Source organism: Phyllobates terribilis, unplaced genomic scaffold, assembly GCF_046119375.1.
Source record: "Phyllobates terribilis strain yellow unplaced genomic scaffold, ASM4611937v1 Scaffold_4__5_contigs__length_816908805, whole genome shotgun sequence".
Taxonomy (NCBI): domain Eukaryota; kingdom Metazoa; phylum Chordata; class Amphibia; order Anura; family Dendrobatidae; genus Phyllobates; species Phyllobates terribilis.
The window spans coordinates 311,757,443-311,770,148 of NW_027362764.1; the positions used below are offsets into that span (position 1 = coordinate 311,757,443).

Consider the following 12,706-nt stretch of genomic DNA (forward strand, 5'->3'; position numbering starts at 1 on the left):
CTCATTGACTTTGAAATTCATAGCCAGGTGTATGCAATCATGAGAAAAGCTGCTTAAAGTGGCCACTTGCAAGTTGTTCTCATGTTTGAATCTCCTCTGAAGAGTGGCATCATGGGCTCCTCAAAACAACTGTCAAATGATCTGAAAACAAAGATTATTCAACATAGTTGTTCAGGGGAAGGATACAAAAAGCTGTCTCAGAGATTTAACCTGTCAGTTTCCACTGTGAGGAACATAGTAAGGAAATGGAAGAACACAGGGACAGTTCTTGTTAAGGCCAGAAGTGGCAGGCCAAGAAAAACATCAGAAAGGCCGAGAAGAAGAATGGTGAGATCAGTCGAGGACAATCCTCAGACCACCTCCAGAGAGCTGCAGCATCAACTTGCTGCAGATGGTGTCACTGTGCATCGGTCAACTATACAACGCACTTTGCACAAGGAGAAGCTGTATGGGAGAGTGATGCGAAAGAAGCCATTTCTGCAAGCACGCCACAAACAGAGTCGGCTGAGGTATGCAAAAGCACATTTGGAGAAGCCAATTTCTTTTTGGAAGAAGGTCCTGTGGACTGATGAAACCAAGATTGAGTTGTTTGGTCATACAAAAAGGCATTATGCATGGCGGCAAAAAAACACAGCATTCCAAGAAAAACACTTGCTACCCACAGTAAAATTTGGTGGAGGTTCCATCATGCTTTGGGGCTGTGTGGCCAATGCCAGCACCTGGAATCTTGTTAAAGTTGAGGGACGCATGGATTCCACTCAGTATCAGCAGATTCTTGACAATAATGTTCAAGAATCAGTGATAAAGTTGAAGTTACGCAGGGGATGGATCTTTCAGCAAGACAATGATCCAAAACACCGCTCCAAATCTACTCAGGCATTCATGCAGAGGAACAATTACAATGCTCTGGAATGGCCATCCCAGTCCCCAGACCTGAATATCATTGAACATCTGTGGGATCATTTGAAGAGGGCTGTCCATGCTCGGCGACCATCAAACTTAACTGAACTGGAATTGTTTTGTAAAGAGGAATGGTCAAAAACACCTTCATCCAGGATCCAGGAACTCATTAAAAGCTACAGGAAGCGATTAGAGGCTGTTATTTTTGCAAAAGGAGGATCTACTAAATATTAATGTCACTTTTCTGGTGAGGTGCCCATACTTATGCACCTGTCAAATTTTGTTTGAATGCAGATTGCACATTTTCTGTTAGTACAATAAACCTCATTTCAAGGCAGAAACATTACTGTGTCCAACAGTTATTACATATATCAAACTGAAATAGCTGTTGCAAAAACACCAATTTTTATAAAACATTAAGCTTAAGATTAATAGGGGTGCCCAAACTTTTTCATATAACTGTATGTCTGTAATTACAGTATTCATTTATTTTAGCATAATAGATTTATGTTCCTTATATTTTGAACTGTTTCTAAACTAGCGGGAAAAAAACTGGTTCACAAGATGTCATTTTTTACTTATCTGCATTATTTCCTTGAAACATGGGCATTTACTGTAGTGCAAGAGGAGTTTAGTATAGTATCTAAGTTCTAAGATAAACTAGACATACACCTGCAATAGCTCTTATACCAGTTTTTCCCAAACTCCAGTCCTCCCGCCCCCCCCCCCCCAGTTCATGTTTTCAGGATTTCCATAGCATTGCACAGGTGAGAGAATTCCTGATGATAATTCCACCACCTGTGCAATACTAAGCAAATTCTGAAAACTTGACCTATTGGGGGGCCGTGAGGAGGACTGGAGTCTAGGATACACTGTGTTCCATACATATGAACGTTCAGCTCAGTGATCATTCACTGACTTTTAATGGGGAAAACAGAAAGAAATGCCCCCAGACCTCTCTGGTGGAGACTTCTCTCAGAGAACAAAATGGTCAATCTTTTTTAAATTCAAAGTGCCCAAGTTGAACATTCGAATTAAATCCCGTCAATATCGACAGGCTCAGCCAACTTTAATTTTATGTGTGTGAAGGTCTTAACGAGGATCTATCATCGCTATCTAACCCCCAAATCAGTAATGTGGTCATGCAACGTTTTGAAGATAAGTCAATCTATACCTTTGTGTAGCAAATCCGCTGCTCCTTAACCGAAAAATACACATTTTAATCCATATGCAGATGACGCAGAACTGTTCTGGGTGTGTCTGGAGCACTTTCTGTGCTTTTTCTTCCTTGCCTCTAATAATCCTTCACCAGTGTGACCTTTCTCTGCCTGACTGACAGCTCACCGGCTGTGTAGTCAAGCCAATTAGATGTCATTCAGTCAGAAGGTCGCAGTAACAGGTAATAGAGTTGGAGTTGTAGTGGCTCAAGAAATGCTGTGATCATGCCCAAAGCACTTTTGTCTCATTTCCATTTGGATTAAAACAAGCATTTTTCAGTTATGGATCTTCGGGTATTATAAATATAGTTAGAGATTGGCATATCTTTCAAACAGCTACATGACCACATAAATGGTTTGGGATTGTGATGGAAATTTGCCTTTAATTGTGGATTCTGATGGTAACATGCACACCTACATGGCTACAGGTAAGTAATATGTAGTGCTATGTTGATTACTGAGTGTGGCACTCCTGCAACGTTATTGTTTTCTCTGGTTCCTTGTAGTGTATGATTAGTGGAGACCTTTTTATTGATTTAAATAGCGTTTCATCGTTTGTCCAATAAGTCATATAATCTTACAATCCAATAATTATACCCTCTTGTATTTGGTCAGCTTTTAGCTTTAGCGGTTTTTCAATGTAATCAATCATTTTGTTTAAATGATTTTGGTGATTGATAGGAATAGACCTTGGAAATTTCTGATAGCATTGTCTTAATATACTTCCTTATTACATAAAGTTGCTTCCTTAGGTTATCAATAATTTAGGGTGCTCTTTATGACTTCTTCCAATGACATACCTGTAAAAAGGCTTTGTTAAACTAAGAAAACTACAGAAGACTGATGTTGGGTGAACGAATGGCCATAGCTTTATTTTTTCCTTTATTTTTTCAAATTACCCTAACACCACCTTAAACTTTAATTTATTCATCGTGTAACTTTATGCAAACAAAAACCATGCTGATGTCACTGCACGAGGCAGTGAGCATGTAAAAAAACAAGAAAAAAATGCCAGCTATGACAAATAACTTGCCAAAACGAAAAACGAGGGAGGGTGGGTAATTCTTCCAGCGATGGGGTACAGTCTCCTTGTACCATACCTGCTTTCTCATACCCCTTTGACCCTTCCACTGACCTCTCTTCCTCCAATCCAGTGTCCTGCACGTCCACAGGACCCTTGTAACATTTCCAGCCTTTAGCTTCTAACCCCTCGCTGTCCTAGGCACCTTCTCTATTTGCTGTGGTGCCGATAAGACTGCTTCCAATGACATACCTGTAAAAAGGCTTTGTTAAGCTAAGAAAAACACAGAACACCGATGTTGGGTGAACGAATGGCCACAGCTTTTTCTCTTCCTTTATTTTATCAAATTAGCATAACACCACCTTAAACTTTAATTTATTCATCATATAACTTTATTCAAACAAAAACCATGCCGATATCACTGCACGAGGCAGTGAGCATGTAAAAGACTCAGAAAAAAACGCCACGGAAAAAGGACAATAACCCCTTATTCCGTCCTCCGACCATCGGCACCCAACAAACCAAGGCAGCATCATTGCCATCTTGTAACCTGGACAAAAAGATGTAATTTCCAATAGCATTCAAGTGAACTCCGTCGGCTAACAGCAGGTCTCGATTGTCCCCTTTTAACATACGGTGACATACCACCACTCCACCATTGGCTCTAACAAATCTTGATACCTGCATGTTTACTAACCTCCTAGCCTTTTCCAAGGCTGCCAGGTTCCTTGCTCCACTCCATACTTGTCTTGTAACGATTTCTGACCAAACCAAGACGCAATTTTAATTAAACAAATTTTTACACCTACTGAAGTCGGACTTCATGAAAGCTATGAAGTTTGCAATCTTAAACTTACCGGGATCATTTCTCCCGCAGGAAATGATCACCACGACAGACTGTACTAATGACTTGCTAATTGTTGCCACTTGAGGTAACGCCTGGGACCAGCACATGCCTCTGAAACCTTGCCAGTGTACTTCCGCATGTTGTAAACACATGAGCGAACCTCAGCTCTCTTTTTAGCCAAAAATATGTAAGAATGCTCAAAAATCCAGACCTGCGGAATAGCTGTATTTGAAAAGAAAATATACACGTAGCAAGACGTACCCGTGAGTAAAACTAAAAATATATTTTATTTAAAGTGGTTGTCAACTACTGTTAATAATTAGCCAATCTATTTTTATGTTGAAAATAAGTTTCTTTGTAAATATCTTGCATTGCTGTTACTCGCTGTGAGCGGCGCTATCGCTGGCCACTCACAGGCATCACGTGACCCTTCGCTGATGTCACATCAAGTGAGGCGTAACATCAGTGATGCAGGTCCCACTGTGGTTGCTGGGCTGTGGCTTTCTCAATGAATGGAGAGAGGGAATGCATGCGGTGGATGCTGGGTGTGACGCGCGGGGTAACCCCAACCACAGCCCAACATCCACTGTGGAACGCAGCAGTGAGTCACCCTCGGCTGCATCCAGAACTTGCCGTGACATCAGCGGATGTCAGAGCCGGCTGCAGCCAGGGGTCACATGATGCCTGTGAGCGGCCAAGGATAGCGCCGCTCACAGGCAGTAACCGCAGAGCAGCGCAAGGTATTTACAAAGAAACTTCTTTTCAACATAAAAATAGATTGGCCAATTATTAATAGTAGTGGACAACCCCTTTAAAGCATATTTGGTCTGACGTATGTACCAAAACAAGATCTCTTACATCTCCCCAACTGTTTTACAGCTTCATCACCTAGACCAAGTGTGTTTGCCTCAGTTGCTGCACCAATGCGGAATGAATGCGTACCAAATTGTGAAACGTCTTCGCCAATGTAATTTAGTACAAACATAAAAATGGCCTGAAACTGAAATTTTGTTAATTGATTACCTGTTTCATGCACCAACAACCTTTAATGCCGCTGGACGAATAGCCATGAATTCCTTTACTAAGAAAACTGGGCAACACGGACCACCCAATTTTTCTATTGTTAACCAATAACCCAACCTTTGTTGAACTGTCTTAGACCTCCTTACACAAATTTTTAAACTATCCATAAAGGCTAGGACGTCATTGACCTGCAAACCAAATTTTGCTAGTAGCAACTAATTCTCCCACCCGCAACACTGCAAAAAACACTGAGGAAAAAGCGCTGCTAACAGGCACCTCTCAAAGGCACTATTTGTAACATAAGCTGGGGCACTAAACATCCTCTTCAACATTGCAAATGATACTGGTCGCCTATAATCACATTTCTGACTCTTTTTTTCTAAACCTTTACTATTTGTTTGATTGCAAAATCCTTTGTAACATCCTGGACCCTCCATAATGTTAGAATAAAAGCTATACCTGAAAGACATTTTTGCACGCTAGCCCCCGAAAGGCCCTTCTTTCTCCAAAATTCTAAGGTTAGCAATGTTATTTTTAAATGGCGCTCAGGTGTAGAGGGAAAATTACCACTGCCAATACCTAACCACGTATCCCAGGATGTCTTATGACTCTGCCATGTAGACTTCACCACCGATGTCTAAACTAATTGTAACAATTCGACTCGACCAGAGCCCATAAGTGATCTGGGCATAGGGAACCGACGTATGATGCCCGAGATGCAGCGTCTTGAATCGGTCCATCTGTAAACGAGATAGAGCGTTTGCTATACCATTATCTACACCAGGGACATGGTGAGCTCTGAACCATATGCTTAAGTGGAGGCAACATAACACCAAATACCGTAACAATGCCAACACCGGCAGTGAAGAACTTGTTAGGGAATTAATTGCCCACACTACTGCACTGGTATCCATCCAATAAAGTATCCTTTTATTCGCCATTTTTGAACCCCAGATTTCGACAGCTACTATTATGGGGAAAAGCTCAAGAAAAGTCATATTGGTAATTAGACTCAGCTTACACCAACTTGGCGGCCATAACGCCTGGCACCACTCATTGCCTAAGATAACCCCAAAACCGACACTGCTAGCGGCGTCTGTCATCAATTGCATGTCCACATTTGATATCTCGTCATCTTGACAAATTACTTTCCCATTGAAAGATTTTAAGAATCTTTGCCAAAGCAAAAGGTCGTCTCTTGTGTAATTCTAAAAAAATGTTCTGTTTTTTGAATACCACATGTCACTAAAGACAGCCGCCTAGAAAAAACGCTTTCCATGGGCATCACGCGACATGCAAAGACTAACAGACCCAACAAAGACTGTATCTGTCGCAATCTGACCTTCCTGGCAGCCACCACCTGATCAATCAGCAAAGACAATCTCCTCAATTTTTCGTCCTGGAGATGACAAACCATGGAGATCGTGTCAAGCTCTATTCCTGAAAAGGAGAGCTTCATCCTTGGACCCTCTGTTTTATCTTTTGCAATAGGCATGCCAATATGACCCATTAAGCGTTTGAATATGTGAAGCAGATAAGCGCATGTGTTGTCATTACTCAGGCTGATAAACAGAAAATCGTCCAAATAATGAACAGCTGGTAAACCCGACTCAAACCACACCATCCATTCAAAAAAGACACAAATACCTCGAAAAAGTAGCATGAAACTGAAGAGCCCATAGGCAGGCACGTATCTACAACCCAATAGATGGTAACAAGAAGGATTAAAGGGGAACAAGCTGAATGCCGATTCTATGTCTGATTTTGCAAGCAAAGCCCCATTACTGTGCCTACGGACCCACTGGACTGCTACACCAAAGGACGTATAATACTGCTACTGCTGAATCCTCTTTTTGGTATCCCGTCGTTGACTGAATCCCCAGGCAATAGGGTAAATTCTGAAATAGCCGAAACTTGCCTTGTTCTTTTTTGAGGACCAAGCCAAGAGGGGAGACCCTTAAATTCGTGAATGGAGGATTCACAAATGGACCGGCCATACGAGACAAAAGCAACTCGTTAAGCAACTTTTCCCGATCTATACCCGGCTGCTCACAAACTGATTTTAAATGAACTGCACTGCAAAACAGATGAATGTTTAAAAGGTATCCAAAAACCAGGGAAAAACCTTCAACTAGAAGGTTTGCCTCCTCTGTCCTGGGATACTGGCTTAGCCAATGCCACATCGCACTGATGCACACCCGCGTTTTCTTCCCCACTGAGTACAGTTACTTTTTCGTGCCGTCTTTTTCGCCGGAAACTACGGAAAGCTGCATAGTTCCACCACAAATTGTGCACTGCTTGCACAGCATGCACTCCTATTTTGAGGTTTAGCCACAGATTTTCAACAATGTTCAGATCAGGGGACTGTGAGGGCCATTGTAAAACCTTCAGATGAACAAGCTATAACCCTTAACAGGCTAATTAACGTCTGAAATCTTGGTCAAAGTTATCTGAGCACACAAATCTCCAAGCGTGCACAAACTTTTAAACTTTTGCATCAGCCAATTTTCCTTTTTGTAATTTTTAAAATGTAAAAAATGACCATATTTTTTTTTCCTAAAATGCAAAGGAAATCTGTCATCTTTAACTTTAGCCCTTTTAGAGATCATTTAATCTTCTACTTGCTTAACTGTTCACAATAACAGTAATTTTGACCAGGGGGTGCGCAAACTTGTACTTGCCACTGTAGGCAGGCCTATATACAGATACACACAGATAAGCAGGCTTATATACAGACACAAACATACAGGCATACCTATATACAAACACACACATATAGGCAGAGTTATAAATATAAATACACAAATACAGTATAGGCATGCTTATATACAGACACACATATAAGCAGACTAATATACAAGCAAAGACATATAGAAAGGTTTATATACAGTACAGACCAAAAGTTTGGACGCACCTTCTCATTTAAAGATTTTTCTGTATTTTCATGACTATGAAAATTGTACATTCACACTGAAGGCATCAAAACTATGAGTTAACACATGTGGAATTATATACTTAACAAAAAAGTGTGAAACAACTGAAAATATGTCTTATATTCTAGGTTCTTCAAAGTAGCCACCTTTTGCTTTGATGACTGCTTTGCACACTCTTGGCATTGTCTTGATGAGCTTCAAGAGGCAGTCACCGGAAATGGTCTTCCAACAATCTTGAAGGAGTTCCCAGAGATGCTTAGCACTTGTTGGCCCTTTTGCCTTCACTCTGCGGTCCAGCTCACCCCAAACCCTCTCGATTGGGTTCAGGTCTGGTGACTGTGGAGGCCAGGTCATCTGGTGTAGCACCCCATCACTCTCCTTCTTGGTCCAATAGCACTTACACAGCCTGGAGGTGTGTTTGGGGTCATTGTCCTGTTGAAAAATAAATGATGGTCCAACTAAATGCAAACCGGATGAAATAGCATGCCGCTGCAAGATGCTGTGGTAGCCATGCTGGTTCAGTATGCCTGCAATTTTGAATAAATCCCCAACAATGTCACCAACAAAGCACCCCAACACCATCACACTTCCTCCTCCATGCTTCACGGTGGGAACCAGGCATGTAGAGTCCATCCTTTCACCTTTTCTGCATCGCACAAAGACACAGTGGTTGGAACCAAAGATCTCATATTTGGACTCATCAGACCAAAGCACAGATTTCCACTGGTCTAATGTCCATTCCTTGTGTTCTTTAGCCCAAACAAGTCTCTCCTGCTTGTTGCCTGTCCTTAGCAGTGGTTTCCTAGCAGCTATTTTACCATGAAGGCCTGCTGCACAAAGTCTCCTCTTAACAGTTGTTGTAGAGATGTGTCTGCTGCTAGAACTCTGTGTGGCATTGACCTGGTCTCTAATCTGAGCTGCTGTTAACCTGCGATTTCTGAGGCTGGTGACTCGGATAAACTTATCCTCAGAAGCAGAGGTGACTCTTGGTCTTCCTTTCCTGGGGCGGTCCTCATGTGAGCCAGTTTCTTTGTAGCGCTTGATGGCTTTTGCAACTGCACTTGGGGACACTTTCAAAGTTTTCCCAATTTTTCGCACTGACTGACCTTCATTTCTTAAAGTAATGATGGCCACTCGTTTTTCTTTACTTAGCTGCTTTTTTCTTGCCATAATCCAAATTCTAACAGTCTATTCAGTAGGACTATCAGCTGTGTATCCACCTGACTTCTGCACAACACAACTGATGGTCCCAACCCCATTTATAAGGCAAGAAATCCCACTTATTAAACCTGACAGGGCACACCTGTGAAGTGAAAGCCATTTCCTGTGACTACCTCTTGAAGCTCATCAAGAGAATGCCAAGAGTGTGCAAAGCAGTCATCAAAGCAAAAGGTGGCTGCTTTGAAGAACCTAGAATATAAGACATATTTTCAGTTGTTTCACACTTTTTTGTTAAGTATATAATTCCACATGTGTTAATTCATAGTTTTGATGCCTTCGGTGTGAATGTACAATTTTCATAGTCATGAAAATACAGAAAAATCTTTAAATGAGAAGGTGTGTCCAAACTTTTGGTCTGTACTGTACGTACACAGACATATAGGTAGGCTTATATACTGTACACACGCATTATAAGGCAGGCTAACAAATAGTACGTATACACATATAGGGAGGCTTCTATACATACACATGCAGTGTATACTTGCTTATATACAGACTTATACAGACATATATAGGTAGACTTATAGAGACACACATTTAGGCATGCAAATATACACATACACATGTAGATTGGCTTATGTACAGACATATACATATATACACATATATGTATAGAAAGGATTATATACAGACAAACACATTTAGGCAGGCTTACATGCAGAGTCAAACACACACATATACAGTGCCTTGAAAAAGTATTCGTACCCCATGAACCTTTGTTTCCATACATTTCTGGATGCTTCTTTGGGGACATTGTCCTGCTGGAAGACCCATGGCCTAGGACGCACACCCAGTTTTATGACACTAGGCCACTACATTGCGACCCAAAATCTTTTGGTAATCTTCAGATTTCATGATGCCCTGCACACAGTCAAGACACCCAGTGCCAGAGGCAGCAAAACAACCCCAAAACATCTTTGAACCTCCACCATATTTGACTGTAGGTACTGTGTTCTTTTCTTAGTAGGCCTGATTCAACTGTTTTTTAAAGGATAGAATGATGTTCTTTACCAAAAACGCTCTATCTTGGTCTCATCTGCCCACAAGTTTCCCAGAAGGATTTTGGCTTACTCACGTACATTTTGGCAAACTAGAATCTATATTTTTTATGTCTGTGTCAGCAGTGGGGTCCTCCTGGGTCTCCTGCAATTGCGTTTAATTACATTCAAATGTCGATAGTTCGCACTGACACTGATGCACCCTGAGCCTGCAGGACAGCTTGAATTTCTCTAGAACTTGATTGGGTCTTCTTATTCACCATCCGGACTATCCTGTGTTGCAGCTTTTCATTAAATTTTCTCTACAGCCCACCTCCAGGGAGATTACAGCGCCATGGGTTGTAAACTTCTTGATTATATTGCGCACAGTGAACAAAGGAACATCAAGATCTCTGGAGATGGACTTGTAACCTTGAGATTGTTGATGTTGTTTAATAATTTTGGTACTCAATTCCTCAGCCATGCTTAGTGTTAGACATGCTTAGTGTTCTCCATGCTTAATGGGGTACAGACAGACACACAATGCAAAGATTGAGTCAACTTTTTATCTGGTTTCAGGTGTGATTTTCATATTGCCCACACCCGTTACTTGCCACAGGTGAGTTTGAATGACTTGCTTGAAACAAAGTTGTTTACCCATAATTTTGAAAAAGTGCCAGCAGTTTTGTCCTGCCCATTTTGCGGGTTTTGTGTGTAATGATGTCCAATTTGCCTTTTTTTCTGTTTTTTGTGTTGTGCTAATACACACTAAGGAAATAAACATGTTTAAAGCTATTTTAAGCAAGTGTAATTGCAATAATTTCCTGGGAGAAGTACTTCATTTTCTGGGACAATTTCAAGGGTGCCAATAATTATGGCCATCACTGTATAGGGTTAATCTGCAGGTTAATAGCCGAACACTGTGGGGAGAAAATTAACTTTGTTTGCCCTGTAGCATTCCGGCTTCAGTCACAGGTGCGCCTGTGACCTCGCACCTGACCCTGAATCACACTCGCTCTGCATTGGGGCCGGCTGACAGTCAGGCATGGAGGCGCTGTTACAGCTGCCGCTCTCTATACGCAGAGTAGTGACACCTGTGCTGCCCCCATGACTGAAATCATAATGCTGTGGAGGGGGGAATAAAGTTCATTTTCTGCCAATAGTGTTTGGCTAAGTGCGGGCACCGGGCAGGTCAATAACGCTTTTAACCTTTGGGTGATGGGCTCCATTTAAATGTATTTTAGTTTTGTGTGACATACCAACACAAAGTAGCAAGTGTTAGGGAAGTGTTAAGGAAATAGTACATGAATTTCTAAATATTTTTAAAAATATAAATCTGAAAATTGTGATGTTCGTTTGTATTCAGCTCCTCCCCCCACCCCCGTCACTACTTTATAGGGCCACATTTTGCTGCATGTACAACTGCAAGTCTTTTGGGGTATGTCTCTACCAGCTTTGCACATCCAGTGGCTGAAACTTTTGCCTATTCTTTTTTGAAAACTAGCTGTAGATTAGCGAGATTGTATAGAGAGCATCTGTGAACAGCAATTTGCAACTCTTGCCACAGATACTCAGTGGGATTTAGGTGTGAACTTTAAAGCACCACTCCAGCGGGTCTGATACTCACCTTCCAGCGTTTTCATCTGTTTTTGCCACTGTTCCCGTTGGTCTCCTGCAGTTTGGGAACTGCCAGCTCCTTTGGTGTTTGATGGAGCCAGCCTGAGGTCACTAATCAATGTATGTCTATGAGAGCCTCGTTCTGGCTTTCATAGACTTGTATTGAGAGCTTTTGATGTAGCTTCTGACTTCTGGGCAGTCAGAAGCTGTGCTCACAAGATGGCGCTGGGGGACCGGAGCAGTGCCAAAAATCAGTGAAGACATCGGGCGGTGAATATATGACTTACGTTTAATTAAAGCACCACACACAGATGGAGTGGTGCTTAAACTGAGCCATTTAAACACATGGATAAACTTTGATCTAAATTATTCTCTTGTAGCTCTGGCAGTGTGTTTAGAGTTGTTGTCATGCCGGAAGATGAATCTAATCACCAGTCTGAAGTCTTTTATAGCCTCTACCAGGTTTTCCTGCAAGATTGCCCTTTATTTAGCTCCATCCATCTTCCCATCAACTCTGACCAGCTTCCCTGTCCTTGCTGAAGAAAAGCATAACCACAGCATGATGCTGCCACCACCATGTTTGACAGTGTGGTTGGTGTTTTCAGGATGATGTGCAGTGTTAGGTTTCCACCACACATAGGGCTTTGCATTTAGCCCAAAAAGTTCTACTTTGGTCTAATCTGACTAGAGCTAAATTCAACTGCACTGCTTCTCCCCCCACATTGACTCATGCAGGAGGTTAGATCAGGAGATCAGGTTTATATCATTACATTTCACACACTGAGAAACCTGCTGTAAGCTTTTATGAGAGTGAGTTCTTCTTTCCTTTGATGCTGCTTGCCTATGCTTAGGCATTGTCATACCGGAAGAAGTACACACCCTTACTGAAAACTATCTGATATCACCAACTTGGACTTAATGGAAATTAACTCATTAGGTGTAAAATATTT

The 12,706-nt window shown here is 41.6% G+C and overlaps 1 protein-coding gene across 3 annotated transcripts in view; it reads left to right on the forward strand.

Annotated features, from left to right (window-relative positions):
* The window catches only part of RECK (reversion inducing cysteine rich protein with kazal motifs), a 677,252-nt gene that overhangs the window by 341,984 nt on the left and 322,562 nt on the right, over window positions 1–12,706 (forward strand). The gene's annotated exons all lie outside the window — the stretch shown is intronic.